Genomic DNA, 10,481 nt, shown 5'->3' with positions numbered 1-10,481 from the left:
TTTTCATCAGAAGAACTTTAATCAAATCAAATGGCTAGCACGTGCATCGCACGTGCCCGTTTGCTAGTGAATATTAAAAAGGCTAAGAAAAATGAGCCCTCAAATAGCTAGGATGAGACGAATTTAACAACTCCACGCACATAATGCCGTATAAGTGAGATACAATGTCTTACTATGATCATATTTAGTTCAGTTAAACGTGTATTTAACAACACGACATAATGTCGTACATGTGAGATACAATGTCTTATTATGATCATATTTAGTTCAGTTAAACGTGTATTTTCAAGTTATCCAAATACAAATTATTCGAGAATGAAAGCCAATTTTTGGTGAAAAAGTCATGTATACATGTGAGATACAATGTCTTACTATGATCATATTTAGTTCAGTTAAACGTGTATTTTTAGGTTATCCAAATACGAATTATTCGAGAATAAAAACCAACTTTTGGTGGAAAAGTCATGTAGAGATGAGAACATTTGATAAGTACTGAATTATTGGAAAGAGACCTCAAGCAGTAGTGGCAATAGGGATGAAAACCATATTAAGCGTGTATTTTCAAGTTATCCAAATACGAATTTAACAGCACCACGCATATCATGTCGTACAAGTGAGCTACAATGTCTTACTATGATCATATTTAGTTCAGTTAAACGTGTATTTTCAGGTTATCAAAATACGAATGTTACAACACTACATAATGTCGTACTTATGAGATACAATATTTTTGTATATAAATATTGTAGAAGGGTATTAGGGGTATTTTATACTCTCATCAAGTGGGGGTCATGTCCGGAAGTGGAATAAATCTTCTCTGACACATTCAATGGGCTATTATGTCCTACTATTTAAGTCAACGTCCGATTCAAGAATTTACCCAATTAACAAATTGAGAGGTTGTTTAGGCCATGAGTCTTTTGAATCCTGATTGGTTGATTGTAGATGCCAACTAGTAAAATCGGTAAAATTTTTGGGTGATAATACCATAGGTCAAAGTCAGTAAATTTTTTGGATGATGATACATGAAGTCTGGGGTTCGAATTCTGACAGCATCAAAAAAAGTATTGATCTCATTTAAAACAGAATTGTTAATAAAAATAAAAATAAAATAAAAATTTTGATTGGCTAATTGAACATTTACACATATGGAAACAAGAAATGAGGCTCAGCCCCTTGGTTCTAACTCGGTTGAGTATAAACTCTCTCCCATCGACCCATATTACATAACCTCTCTATTATTTAGGTCTCGTTAAATAACCTCTCTGTTTTCCAAAAAAGAGATAAAATCTTGTCTGTTTTTATTTTCCATTTTATCTTATTTCTTTTTTTACCCTTTTGGAATTGAAAATTTCCCGCCTATATGTAAATGTATTTTTACATAGTCATATATATATGTGTGTGTAAAACTATATTTGCATGGTCATTGGAGCTATAAAAACATAAATTTACATAGTAACTTTTGGGATTGAAAATTTCCGACACCTGACAGAATATATGTAAATGTATTTTTACATAGTCATATATATCTAAAACTATATTTATATAGTCATTGAAGCTATGAAAACTTAAATTTACGTAGTAACTTTTGAGATTGAAAATTTTCCGACGACAGAAAGACAGAATATAAATTTAAATTTTCCTATGAAAAAAAATTTCATATAAAAATTTAAATTTAAATAGGTTAAGAAGACTGTGTAATTTTATATTGTCATATGTAAATACAAATTTACATAGGATGATGTCAGCCCGGTTTGTTCTTAAGCCGAATTATAAGTAAAGATTAATGACGTCAGCCCGATTTTTATAGGGGTATTTTGGTCTGTTTTGACTTTAATATTATGTTTTAAATAATAGAAAGATTTTATATATTTGTTCGCTTATAGGGGGTTTTTGTGTAACCATTTAAGTACAAGGGAGATTAAACACATTGTCTGCGTATTGAAAAGTTGTACGGTGGTCAGGGTTGGTGTCCTCAACTAAAGAAAATGTGTAATTTAACTGACTCAGTCTTAATCAAAATGATTCAACCTAACGAAAAAAAATAGATCAATTACGAGAGTGAATCCACCGTTACACGTGCAAATGTCACCAACTATGGACATTATGGTCCCAACAATCTTAAATGAAATTTGCATGCCTCGCTTTCTTACAAAGTTTAGAACGATAGAACTAACATGGCTAAATGAGTGGTGCAACCGTGCCGGGACAATTCGCCCGTCAATCAAGCTTGAGAATATAGTTAAAATTTCTTTCAAATTCGAGGGCCACTCACTAGTCATCACTCATGTAATCAATTTTAAGCCAAAGTGCCTTGATTGGTTTCTATAATTGAAGAAATTAAAGGTATATTACTAAAGGCCTACGCCCTACGGGATAAATTCGTGCAATAATTTAATTATGGTAGGCACCGAATGTTTTGTTTACCTACCTTTGGTCATCTTTCAAATTTTCACATAACTTGTTACTTGGTTCCTTCGTGACAAAATGTCGGTTTCTTCCATAGCTTAAATGACAACTTTAAAGTCTTACTAATGTTAACTTTAAATTAACACGATAAAACTCTTCTAAGGCGATACAACACACTGCTATACTCTTAAGGACTTAGGGTCATGATCTCTCTTACTGGTAAAAAAGAATGTGAAAATCGCTCTTGATCGAACTCTGAATTAGGATGAAAATTAAGGGTGAAGGGGAATTTTGCATATATAATATCAGGCAAATAATTGTGTTCAAATAGAACATAATTTTAGACACAAAATCTGGTCTGAATAAGACTACTTTGGTTTAATTTACTCAAACAAAACAAACCTCAAAATCCAATCTCAAAATATAACGAACTCGGCTCCTGATTATTAAAATATATCCTTCAACATCACATTGAATTTTTTAATTTCTTGCTGGAAAATTTCAATTTAAAAGTGGATATTAGGTTTATCATATACTTGAATGAGACAACCCCCACCAAAAAGCATCGCTTACGAATTTACGAGCCATGACTACATCGAGGACCCATTGTCACTAACGCATTCATTTATGCTATCTTGAGTACTTTTTAACGGAAGATACCACTTTATGTTTTTTAAGGAAAAAATACAAAGGAAACGTTGGAAGTATATACATGCATTAAGCGACAACTTGCCTCTCAAAATGGTCCTACCTTCGTGCTTCAATTTGGATTTTGAGTAGTGGCCATTTCATTTCTTGCTCGACTTTTATTCGAACTTCGGGGTCTCGCGAGTCAAGTCTTTGCCTTTTCAGGGATGCTAACTGTGCTTCCTAGAAGTTTATTATTGGGCTCGAATTGAGTTGTAGATTTGGATTACAAGCTTAAGCTACGGGGTTAATTTGGGCTGTGAGTCTGTGATCCCACGGATAGAGCAAGCAAAGTTCAAGTTTATTAGGGAAGAAAAATAAAGGGAAATGTGTGTAATAATCTAGTATCGAAAAACAGTAATAAAGCGGTAAAACTTATTCGAGGATTGTGCTTTTTAAGATCAAAAACGCCGGGTATGGTTCTTTAGCCACCAATTTCGCATTCTCCCGGATACAACAATGGACGAAGCGTGTCACCCGACCAATGACACGCCGGGATACTCGGACTAGGTTTTGATTTGAAGAACTAAAACAAGAAGTTTTCGCTCTCTGATAAACAAGAGAGTGTTTTGTTTTATAGATCCGCCACTTTCGCCCCCAAAGAGAGTCACGCCCATTTTTAATGTGAGAGCAAAAACGTGTTGACTCGAATCGAAGGAAAGATTTTGGAAAGAAAGAAGACCAACCAAAAGATTCTCGCAAAAACAAGCCCAAATTACTTCGCACCCACGCTGAAGCCCGATTGGGTGGATTTGCACCCCCTGGCGGCGATGTGTGGGCACACGCAGCACTAAGGTTTTCTCGGAGCTCCCACCTCCCGAGAGCCCCCAAACCAAGGGCGCGCTTTGTGGCTTGGCAAGCACCTCCTTATATCTCTCTACACTATCCCTCCATAAGGACACAACCAATATAAACTTAAGAGTCTTAAGTTTAGTAACCAATGTGGGACTAAAGCCCCCACATTAGAGTGTAGTAGATACAAAAGGTCATGGGTTCAAACCCATGACAAATTCATTCACATTTCCAACAATCCCCACATGAATGGAATTATTAAGAAACGAGAAGAAAAGAAAAAACAAAACAAGAATGTCCGGAGTATGAAGAAGTTATGAATGGGGTCAAGGTGTCATCACGACTTGAACCTTCGGGCTTGGTGTTTGTCAATGGGGATTACTAGTTGACCCGGTGACCTTAGTCTTGAACTGTTCAACATATATATAAAGCCAAGTCAACAACAACACACATAACTTCAAAAATCATCATAGAGTTCCCTCGGTTGTGCTCGTATAGCCATGAGCTTCCGGGTTTCATGAGTGCTCTAGAGAACAAGCCTATAAGTTCTCATAGGAAGCGGCTTTTACTTCCTCACTCATATAGGTGCCTCTATCGAGGGTGTCTCTTTGTATCATTACACCCCACTGGAAAAACCAGCTTATAAAAGCATTAAGAGTATTCACTCATCCTTTAAAAGATACGAAAGGTACTACTACATCATAGGGATGGGTACGAGTTTTCACTCTAGGTGTAGTACCCCCATTCTCACACGATAACTTGTTTCCCCATTGAACCTTGATCCGGGATCTCCATTCCACGAAGGTTGGGTGTCAGTTATCGGTGATTTAATTAAATATGCAATTAGTCTTTAATAGACTTTAGCCCCATCCCCTCGATGTACTAAAACCAGCTCTCTAGCCAAAGCCTTTTAGTTAAAGGATCGGCTAAATTTTCTTTTGACCTCACAAAGTCAATAGCTATGATCCCATCTCTTAACAACTATGCCGCGACGTTGTTATGTCTTCGACGAATATGTCGAGATTTCCCATTATAGGAAGTATTTTTGGCCCTCAAGATAGCGGCTTGGCTATCACAATGAATAGAGACAAGTGGGAACGAGGTTTAGGCCAAAGCGGGATATCCATCAAAAATTCCCCGATCCACTCTGCTTCCTCACTAGCTTTGTCTAAAGCTATAAACTTCAGATTCCATAGTGGAGCGATTTCCAAGACACCGCACCCCCCCGCCATAGTGAACACATAGCCACTAGTGGATTTAGATTCCCCGAGAATCGGCAATCCAATTGGCATCATGTACCCCTCAAGCACAAACCGATATCCGCCATAATGAACACCATAATTTGAAGTGTATTTCAAATATCTCAATACTCGATAAGAGCATCCCAATGCTCATTGCTGGGATTTATGGTGTATCTACTAAGTTTGCTTTACGGCAGTAAGCTATGTAATCTAGTCGCGGTTCATAAGATACATGAGGCGCTTTATAACCCTAGAAAACTCTAAAGGAGATACACCTAATCCAATATTTTTGTCAAATGTATACTAGGATCATATGGTGTTCGGCGGTTATCTGATCAAATTGATTAAATCTTTTAAGCATTTTCTACATAATGAGATTGAGACAAAGTAATTCCATCAGAATTATACACAATCTTAATGCCAAGAATGACATCGCAATACCCAAATCTTTCATGTCAAAATGCTTACTCAAAAAAAGATTTAGTCTTATTGGCCGGTCTCTAAACCGGTTCCAATGATCAACATGTCATCCACATATAAACAGATAATTACACCGATTGTTTCTCAAATTTACAATAAATGCATTTATCTTTTTCATTAATATTAAAACCATTAGAGATTAGCACACTATCAAATTTCTCATGCCCTTTGTTTAGGAGCTTGTTTGAGACCGTAAAAGAGATTTCTTTAGCCTACAAACTTTTCTCTCAAGCGCCTTCTAAAACAAACCCTTCGGGTGATCCATATATATTTCCTCTTGTAATTCCCCATTTAGAAATGCCGTTTTAACGTCCATTTGGTGAATTACAAGATTACGAAAATAGAAGCAAAGGCTATTAACATTCGATAGATGTAATCCCTCGTCCGCGGAGTAGGTATCAAAGAAATCAAACCCTTTCTCTCTGTTTATAGCCTTTTGCTACTAATCTCGCTTTATATTTATCAATGGATCCATCGCCTTAAGTTTCTTTCTAAATAACCATTTATTTCCAATAGTTTTACTACCGGGGCAACTCAACCAGCTCCCAAGTGTTATTGGTTATAATGGACTCATATTCACTTAGAATGGCCTCTCCAAAAAATGCATCGAGGAAGATGACATGGCCTCTGGATAGGTCGAGGATCCTCTCTACTAAGAAAGTAAGGAAATCAGTCCAAAAAGAGGTGTTAGTCCTAGGTCTCTTTGCTTCTCCCGAAGTTCAATTTCATCTTCACCAGGAAGAATCTTCTCGAACTCTAGGAGCAAGTGTAGAAGAACTTCGAGTCCCTCCCGATCTCTCAATAAATGGGAATTTATCCTCAAAAAGACAAAGATCCCTAGACTCAATAATGGTATTATCATCAACAAATTTATTTTTAGATTTGAAAACTAAAACCCAGTAAGGCACTGCTATTCCATGCATACCCAATAAAGACACAATCTCTGAGTTTAGTCCTCTTGGGTGTTGGTATAGACACCTTAGCCAAACACCCCACACTTTAAAGAATCTATAAGTCGGTGTCCTATTTTTCCACATCTCATATGGAGTTTTATCCATGTCTTTAAAAGGTATCTTATTCGAGAATATAACCGTTAGCAAAGCCTCCCCATAGGTTCATAGAAGCCCCAGAGCTATTGATCATTGAATTGATCATATCTTTGAGAGTCCTATTTTTCCTCTCTGCTATCCCATTGGATTGGGGAGCATAAAGGGCGATGGTCTCATGTACAATACCATTATTTTCACAAAATTTATTGAAATGACCAGAAATATTCACCTCCTCTATCGGACCTAACTATTTTTATTTTCTTGTCTAACCGGTTCTCAACTTCAGTTTTAAAGGAAATAAATTTAGCTAAGCTATCATCCTTACTCTTAAGAAGATAAACATGACAGAAACGTGAAGCATCATCAATGAATGTAACAAAGTATTTATTACCTCCTCTAGTCATGTAACCTTTAAGATCACATAAGTCAGTGTGAATCAATGCCAACAACTCAGTGTTTCTTTCTACCTTTTTGAAAGGTTTCCTAGCATATTTAGATTCTACACATACTTCACATTTCTTATTTTCAGAAATAGTATTCTTGGATATCTTACCTAGATGCATCGGTTTTTAATTGAAACATTATTAACGTGTCCAAGTCTACTATGCCCGGATCAAATGACTCAACCATATAAGAAGAAGTAGATGCTTTATTAAATTCAAAATCGTTACATTGAGCTTAAACAAGCCTTCATCTAAATAACCTTTACCCACAAAGGCTCCCCTTAGTCGAGAACAAATTTGTCCGACTCAAAGACAAGTTTGAACCCCTTCTTACTTAAAAGGGAACCGAAACCAGATTTTTCCTTATATCGGGGAACATAAAGAACATCCTTCAAATTAAGAACATTTCGAAGTGAACTTCAAATTAACATCCCCTTTTCCTTCAACTCTAGAAGCGGATGAGTTACCCATGAATGGACTTTCTCCTTCTCCCGAGGAGGGAAGGGCCGCAAATGCACTTTTAGTGCCACGGATGTGTTTGGTAGCCCCAAAGTGTCTATCCACCCGGTCGGTCATGTTACTCACCAAGTTAACCTCGGTAACCCGGCAATGAAAAGTTACCATCCCGAACTACATTTGCTTGTGCCTTGTCTTTCTTCCCATCATTCGGACCTTTTTTTGAATTTACGGTCCGGGGCTATATGACCTCGAGATCCGCACACATAGCAATGAATTTCCGGGATTGTAAGGTTTCTTTTAAAGTGAGGTTGGAATTTGTTTATTCTTGTTCGCATATGGTTTCTTTTGACGGGAATTTAGTTGATTTAGACTTAGAAGAACTAGCGGCGTTACCTTCAACCGGGTTAGCCTTAGCCTTCATTTCAAGTCTCCACATTGATTTCAAATTTCCTTCTGTTATCCTCCTCGATCCGAAGGTTGACGATCGATCTTCTAGGGTCATCTCTTTCTTCTTATGTTTGAGATTGTTTTTGTACTCCTTCCACGAGGAAGGGAGTTTCTTCAATGATGGATGCAACACGAAACCTTTGCAGATTTTATAACCTTCTGCAAAATCTCATGAATGATTATTTGCGGCTCCTCCACTTGAGAAACAACAGATTTCCCATCTTCCATCTTGAATTCGAAACTTTCCTACAAGAAACTTCTTAGAACTGCATCTTGATAGCATACTTCTTATCAAGTAAACTCCACAATTCTGTAGCAGTCGTACACACAGCATAAACATCATACAAATCAAGGGAAAGACAATCAAGTATATAATTTCTACATAAATAATCCTTCTTCTCCCATCTCTCCACACCACCAGAACGACCAGGTTCATCTTCATTTTCATTGTATATGGGTTTCTCAATCGAAATCCATTCAACCAGTTTTAAGGTAGTCAGATAAAACCGCATTTTCATCTGCCAGCGCTTAAAATTTTTGCCATCAAAAATCTCAGGTTTGACAGACTTACCACTAGGTTTTTCCATCTTAGCAGTATTAACAACAACGAGCACAATACTAGATAATAACAGTTCGTTATTAGACAATCGTTTTTTCGTCTTAAGATTGTAATAATCTAGTATCGAAAAACAGTAATAATAAAGCAGGTAAAACTTATCACTGAGGATTGTGCTCGGCACAATTTCTTTAAGACGAAAAAACAACTCAAGCGTTCTCCCGGATACAACAATGGACGAGCGTGTCACCAGCCAATGACCTGCTCAGTAGAAACTCTCAGGATACTCCAGACTAGGTTTTTGATTTGAAGAACTAAAACAAGATGAGTGGGTTTTAAGCTCTCGATAAACAAGAGAGTGTTTTGTTTTATAGATCTGCCACTCGCCCTCGAAGCGAGAGTCACGCGTCGATTTTAATGTGAGAGCAAAAAAAACGTGTTGACTTCGAATCGATGAGGAAAGATTTTGAAACGATTCTGAAAAGAAAGAAGACCAAAAGATTCTGCAAAAACAAGCCCGATTACTCCACGCTGAAGCCCAATTGGGTGGATTTGCACCCCCTGCGGCGTGTGTGGGCACACGCCAAGACTAAGTTTTTCTGGAGCTCCCACCTCGAGAGCCCCCAAACCAAGGGCGCTTGTGTTGTGTGCGCTAGCGAGCACCTCCTTATATATCTCTACACTATCCCTCCATAAGGACAAAACCAATATAAACTTAAGAGTCTTAAGTTTAGTAACCAATGGGACTAAAAATTAGAGTGTAGTAGATACAAAAGGTCATGGGTTCAAACCCATGAGGACACAAATTCATTCACATTTCCAACAATGTGTATTCTTTTGTTTGCATGTGTTTAGGGCATTTCCAATGGAGAGTGGATATATACACCTCTACATAAGCGCCAAACAGGTGCCATTAGGATTTTATGATATGTTGAATTCTGTGTTAGTGGTGATGCTAAGAGAGTTGTGACATTGATATATTAGATAAACCAAGAATAAGAACTGAAAATACTAGAGATTGATTAGGGTTGGAATATAGAGTCTTAGAGTTATTGTTTTCTACCCAGAGTTACATAGTTATACTAAACTAAAACATGATAATAGAAACTACTAGATATGGATGTCCACACTTATAGAAACATATGACTTTCCATATTGGACATATTCTAATACTGACATATTCTAATACTCCCCTTCAAGCTGTAATTATGCAAACTATGCAAATTACAACTTGGATTACAAAAAAACAAAAGATAAGAATATTGCTCCCCATTTCACATAGAACTGTCTTTAGTTGAAGAACTCGAACAACTGTTGAGACGTTCTGGAGGTGAAACTGTCGGTGTAGGCAATGACCTAACCTGAATACTGAAGGTGTACCACAGTCACAGACTGAAATCATAACACCGATTTAGTGGTGCGTTATTTGGCTACTACTCACTCCATTCGCTGTTATGGCTGTCATAATAGTATTTTGAAAACAATAATACTGACTTAATGTGCGCTTCTTGGCTGCTACTATCAATATCACTGTTAATGTTAACAAAATACTATTATGGGTACTCCTGAATACTAAATACTGGTGCAGTTATGCCTAAACCACCTAATGAATCAAATGAGATGAAATTGTAAAGCTTGATCGCTACCGCACTGAAACATAATTGCAATTAAGGCTTGACTGCTACCTGAAACATACTTGCAGTTTAGGCTTGATCGCTACACCAAACATACTTGCGATTGCTACTCTTAATAGTGATTCTTAGTGGGGGATGTCAAGGCATGCTGGAATATAGAGACATGAGTACTCTTTCTCATACGTCTCCATATTCTCATTTTCTCATATACTACTGAATGTCTTCATATCTCCATATTCCCCCTCTCAAGTTGGAATGTACAAGACTTGTTTATTCCAACTTGA

This window comes from Coptis chinensis, chromosome 6 (genome assembly GCF_015680905.1).
Source record: "Coptis chinensis isolate HL-2020 chromosome 6, ASM1568090v1, whole genome shotgun sequence".
NCBI classification, from domain to species: Eukaryota; Viridiplantae; Streptophyta; class Magnoliopsida; order Ranunculales; family Ranunculaceae; genus Coptis; species Coptis chinensis.
Note: the sequence above shows the minus strand (reverse complement) of the source record.